The sequence below is a fragment of the Anser cygnoides genome, chromosome Z (genome assembly GCF_040182565.1).
Source record: "Anser cygnoides isolate HZ-2024a breed goose chromosome Z, Taihu_goose_T2T_genome, whole genome shotgun sequence".
NCBI lineage: Eukaryota > Metazoa > Chordata > Aves > Anseriformes > Anatidae > Anser > Anser cygnoides.
Window position 1 is genome coordinate 67,986,706 of NC_089912.1, and position 6,240 is coordinate 67,992,945.

At 38.7% G+C, this 6,240-nt stretch overlaps 1 long non-coding RNA gene across 2 annotated transcripts in view; it reads right to left on the bottom strand.

Moving 5' to 3' along the window:
- LOC125180125 (uncharacterized) overlaps window positions 1-5,524 on the bottom strand; it is a 20,026-nt gene extending 14,502 nt beyond the window's left edge. The window contains exons 1-2 of one of the 2 annotated variants that reach the window (XR_010827820.1): window positions 5,270-5,524; window positions 3,737-3,812 (exon numbers count right to left, since the gene is read on the bottom strand). This is a non-coding gene — a long non-coding RNA (uncharacterized lncRNA). The remainder of the gene's footprint in view (window positions 1-3,736; window positions 3,813-5,269) is intronic. The other variant, XR_007158414.2, reaches the window with a different exon arrangement.
- Between the last annotated feature and the right edge of the window lie 716 nt (window positions 5,525-6,240).

Sequence of the window (6,240 nt, forward strand, 5' to 3'; positions counted from 1 at the left end):
TTTCTAAGCAGATGGTTAAACAAAGGCTTCCTTAATGTTGCTTTGGAGTTAGAAGCAACACAAATATGACTGTGCTAACATACTGCTGTCATCGTAATAATACTGAAATCATCCCTTGTTCTTGAGTATAATTAAGATATCACTCTGAGTTCTGAATGAGCAAATTGTAAATATTTTAAAAGAATACTGGACCACGTGACCATTTCTCTTTAGTCTCAGATAAGTACTTACTGAACTAAAAATTAATTGTGACTGTTAAAAATGTACCATCAGGAAGAACCCTTTGGTTTGATGACTATTTGTGTCTTTACAGAAGTGTGACATACAGTTAAAGTAAAATGGAATATAGGACTTGATCACATTTCCTATAGAATCAAGTCTAGGAAAATTTCTCCTATAATGGATACTCCCAAAATATTTTCTTTTGTTTTCTTTTGTTTTCTTTTGTTTTCTTTTTCTTTTTTTTTTCTTTTTTTTTTTTTTTTTATGTGAGTATAATTAAATTAAGCATAATCACAGACCTCAGTTTTATTCATGTTCCATTGTGTGCTTCAGTGAGATTAGGAATTTTTAAGGGTGGAAATAAAGAAATTTGAGGAAAAACATAATTTCATATAAATCTAAGTGTGACTTTATAGCCTATGATATACCTCAGGATGGAGACACAGATGATTCTCTGCTAAAGGGTAGCCTAGGCTACCAGGACCTAGGCTATGAAGTTGGCCCTGGAATGCCCTTACTTCATTTTCTTCTAGTATTTTATGCTGCTGGATATTGGCTGCTCCAAGACTTCATCACACAAATAAAGGGAAGCTCTTTATTTTACAAGTATTCTTTACAGTTGTTGTCCTGAAAATTACTCTGGAATGGTGGCAGAAATCAAAGTTCAGTAAACAGTGAATCAGTGGGAACAATCCATTGGGAGAACCACAATATGCCTAAACCGTACAGTATCACTTGGGTATAGTATAACTATTGTATGTATATATATGTATGTATATTGTATGTATATGGATGTATATGAATGTTGCACATCTGAAAATGGTAACTTTAACTAAAAGTGAAGCATAATTGTGCTGATCTCTTACAGCAAATTAAAGCATTCCTAATCACATCTGCTTATGTCGCAACACCCATTGTGCTCTGAATTTTTTTAACTCTGCTGAATTCATATCTTTAATCACTATGACTGCCATTTGCTATCATACCTATTAATGCCGTATTTGTGAAGAAGTACAGAATCTCCAGCACAAGTAGATGGTATCTCATCAGCCCTGTTCTGAGTTCCTGAAGGTCTCCAAACTGAGCCTTAGAACTACTACAGGCTGTTCTTGAATCTCCTTTTGACCTGCTGCTTGCTCCTTCATTTATACCTAGCAACTGGACCCGTTCATTATGTGTTCCTTTTTGTCTTTCACATTTGCTGTCTATTTTCCTTTAACTTGCCCGGCACTTCTAAAATCTGATATTTCTGTTTTAAATTATACTTCCTTTTTCTGTTGTCTTTAAAAGGCTAGCAGTGTTCTTCTGAATATATTTAACAGAGAAAACAGAAAAATTCTCAGATTATGTACAAAACGGGAAACCTGTTTTTCCTTGCTTTTTGTAATCCAATGACATCATAAGGTTGATTGGTGATTGTTAAAGGGTATTTTGGCCTATTCAATTCCAAGAACACTTTTCCAAGTCTTTCAGGTCAGCTAATAACAACCCCTCCCCCCCAAAAAAAAGGAAAAAAAACAAAACAAAACAAAACAAAAAAGGTTTTATCTGGAATTTGCAGCAGATAATTGGTCATTTACTTCGCAACTGGCATTGTTTTTGCCAATAATAAACTAAACTCAACAAATATTTAATAGCCTTCCTGCCAAGTCAAGACTGGCCATAGCATGTTCTTGTGATAGTCATGACCTTTAAAGTGCAAAAAATCAGATGTGACTTTTTTCGTTCCTCTCTGCCTATTGAAAGACCAACAGAAGGAGATGGTGTATGGGATTTTAAAGGATTCTCTCTCTCCTTATTAAATAGAAATAAGCCAAAGATAATAATTTCAATATTGTTGCTTAATAAGACATGGGGAATTGTAATGATAATAATAACGAAAAACTATTGGGAAATGCCAGAATTAAGGTTTCCCATAGAACTTCAGTGTTTCTCCTGGTGCGTATCCTGTTTTATTTAATATATTCTAATATATATATAATATTATATTCTAATAAAAAGAATACTATTTAATATTAATCTATTGCATTACAAATTGAATCATAGAAACAGAATCATTAATGTTGGAAAAGACCTCCAAGAACATCTGGTCCAACCATCACCCTACTGCCAATGTCACCCACTAAACCATGTCCTTAAGCACCAAGTCCAACCATTCCTTAAACACCCCCAGGGACGGTAACTCCACCACCTCCCTGGGCAACCTGTTCCAGTGCCTGACTGCTCTTTCTGAGAAGAAAAGTCTCCCGATTTCCAACCTAAACTTCCCCTGTAGCAACTTGAGGCCTTTCCCTCTAGTCTTATCACTAGTTATCTGTGAAAGGAGGTTGATCCCCAGCTCCCCATGCCTTCCTTTCAGGTAGCTGTAGAGAGCAATAAGGTCTTTTCTGAGCCTACTCTTCTCCAGGCTAAACAAACCAGTTCCCTCAGCCGCTCCTCACAGGACTTGTGCTCCAGATCCTTCAGAAACTTGTAGCCTTCTCTGGACATGCTTCAGGGCCTCAATGTCTTTCTTGAAGTGAGAGGCCCAAAACTGAACACAGTACTCGAGGTGTGGCCTCGCCAGAGCTGAGTACAGGGGGACGATCACCTCCCTGGTCTTGCTGGCTACACTATTCCTGATTCAAGCCAGGATGCTGTTGGCCTTCTTGGCCACCTGGGCACACTGCTGGCTCATGTACAGGTAAACATTGACCAACACACCCAGAGCCTTTTCTTCTGCACAGCTTTCCAGCCACTTTGCCTCAAGCCTGTAGCGCTGCATGGGGTTATTGTGACCAAAGTGCAGGACCCGGCACTTAGCCATCTACACTTCCCCCAGCTTGGTGTCATCTGCAGACTTACTGAGGGTGCACTCAATTCCCTCATCCAAATCATCAACAAAGATACTAAAGAGGATGGGCCCCAACATCAGTCAATGCCTGGAAGACACCACTCATGACCGATTGCCAGCTGGATTTCATACCATTCATACCATTTCATACCATTTCATAACACCACTCTCTGGGCCCGGCCGTCCAGCACTTTTTTAACCCAGCAAAGAGTGTGCCTGTCCAAGCCATGGGCTGACAGCTTCTCCAGGAGAATACCATGGGAGGCTGTGTCAGAGGCTTTGCTGAAGTCTAGGTAGACTACAACAACAGCCTTTCCCTCATCCACCAGGTGGGTTACCTGGTCATAGAAGGAGATGAGGCTGGTCAGGTAGGAATTGCCTTTCATTCTGTCTGGGCCTGATCCCCTGTTTGTCCTGCACATATTGTGTGACTGCTTTCAAGATGACCTGTTCCATTACCCTTTCTGGCACCAAGGTCAGGCGGAAAGGCCTGTGGTTCCCTGGCTTCTCTTTACAACCCTTCTTATAGATGGGTGTCACATTAGCAAGTCATCCGGGACCTCTCCGGAAGACCATGACCGCTGATAGATGATGGAAAGTGACTCGGTGATGGAAAATGGCTCAACTGACAATTGATGAACTGGTTATCTACAGGAATAAGTATCAGGGTGGATAGCTCACCTCATCAAAGTATTTCAGAGAGCATTCTTCCTGGTTTGGTGTGAATTCTGTCAGGTTCAACATATTCACCAAAGGTCTGAAAGAAAACGTAAAACCAGTATTCAAAACCTTCAAAGATACATTATAACCATAGGCAAATGGTGTATAACAAGAAGGGCAGAACTGCTGCATGATACAATCCAGATTGCTTGATAATGAAGATCCATTGAAAGAAAGGCCACTTTTTCTCAGTGACCCAACTCAAAATTAGTCATCTGAGATCAAGGATTACATGCCATAATTTTCTTTGCTCCACCCAAGCTGTGAGTCTCCCATTCCCTTCCTCTCTGCCTATTTGTAAAAATCAGAAAGATTTCTGCAGTCTAGTTTGCTGGCAGTTTAGCACCTTCAAATATTCCCTTGGCATTTGAATGAGCTTCTTCATCCATCTTGCCAGGACTTGGTGTGCGCAGACTTTACTGTTTCCAATATTAGCAATCTGTCCAAAGAAGCCAGTTGGAGTCTTATGGGCTTTTTAACTTACAACTCTGACATTTGGAGATGGTGAATGCAAGGTCTGGTGAGACGAGACTACAAGGCACAGCTAGAAATCTAATGATATCTACTGGGTACATACGAATTGAGATTTCTCAGAGGCTTTTCTCAATATGGATGTGTTTTCACAGAAACAAACATACAAAATCGTCCCTGACAACCCCTTTAGCTGTCTTCATACAATCTCTCTAAGAAAAAGGATGCAAGATTTTTTCACAGAAGAATTGCCCATATTTTAAAGAAGAACAAAACATATTTTTCCTTATTTCATTCCAAGTTTCTTGTGTGAAGTTTTGCCAAAATATTCATCATAGGTATGGGAAATTTCATCCCCCATGGATAAAGTTTGGCAAATGTGTAAGCAACTGAAAACAAGATTTTGTTAGAAAAGGAAGTTTTAGTCAGTCTTAATCCTATAAGAGACAAGCACGGTATGAAGAACAGCTGCCTGAAGCTGTATTTGAGCCAGTAATTGATGAGAATGGTAGACTGAAGCTGTTTTGAAATGCTTGTAGTTTTTCCGCATTCATCAGATAAACATTTCTGAATTATCTTTTCAGTTTAGTCCATCATTTGGATTTTTTTTATTTTTTTTAATGCAGTACCATTGGACAGACCTTCTTTCTGTGTAAAAAGTCCTTCTTTCCATCTGAGTAAAAGAGTATTTCAAATAGCCATATACTGTTCGATGTTCAGTTTTAGAATACTTTTCTCATCCCAGATATCCTTGGATATATACAATACGTCTGTGTATGAAACCATCCACTATCATGTATCTTCAGAACATGGTAGTGCTCTCCCCAGAAACGTATTACCATGACCAACCACATTAGACACATAGCCTTACTCCCTACACTGGTTCCCTGCTGAATTCCAAATCAGTTTCAAGATCTTGGTGTTCATCTTCAAAGGTTTCCTAAGCCTGAGACACAGAAATTTAGGAGGAAAATTTTGTCCAGCTGTGTTCCTGTAGCACAGACTAAGAGACAAAAATCTTACCTGGGTGTCTGAGGAACTCTTGTTATTTCTGAGGACAACTATAACCTTTACACATCCCACTATAATTCCATGAAGCATTACTCTGACCTTGTGCTTTCTGTTGTAAACACATAGCAACATGCACGCTAAACAAACAAACAAACAAATGAAAAACACTCTACCAACACCAGACCCTCCCCTACTTCTTCCCTAGGGAGAGAGACGAAAACAAACAATATGTGACAGATGTTAGTTATGTTGCTTAATGCATGAGTAAAAGCACTCAGATGTCACGGAAATGACCATTAAAATAAATAAATAAATAAATAAATACAATCCATAGAATTACAGAATACAGGTTGCAGGGAATCTCAGGAGATCTTTAGTCCAGTATCCAAGGTAGAGTAAGCTGTGAGAGCTGGTAGCTGACCGCTTTGTCCAATGTAGTCTTGAAAACTTTCAGGGACATATGGAGATGGATCTGATACTACAGAGATTCAGTGGACTGGATGTACTAGAATCCTTCTGAATCCCCTATCCTTCAGTAGGGAAAAAAAAAAAAAAAAGGAAAAAATAAATAACATAGTAAGTTTAGCATAAAAAAAAATAATAATAATAAAAGGAGGGAAAATTAACACTTTAAAAATATTTTGTTTGTTTGTTTGTTTTTAAAAAGTGCGGTAATCTCTGCCAGGAATCAAATCCTAGGTTGTGGGTGGCAGAAAAATCCAAAGTATTTGCATGACATTGGGTCAAATAGTTCAGTGACAAATGTCAGGGTGTTCTGTAAGGTTTGCATTTCTATTAATTCAAACACTGTGTATTTGATTTCTAAAATGCTTTGTTAGTGCTCTGATTCATGTGTGGAGATGTCTTGCAGATACTAATGAAATTATAACCTCAAAGTGCCAGCTCAGCCATAGTGCATAGGCAGCTGAGTTGTAAATGCTCGTTAGCAATTTGCAGTACATTATTTTGAGGCAAGCCAAGAT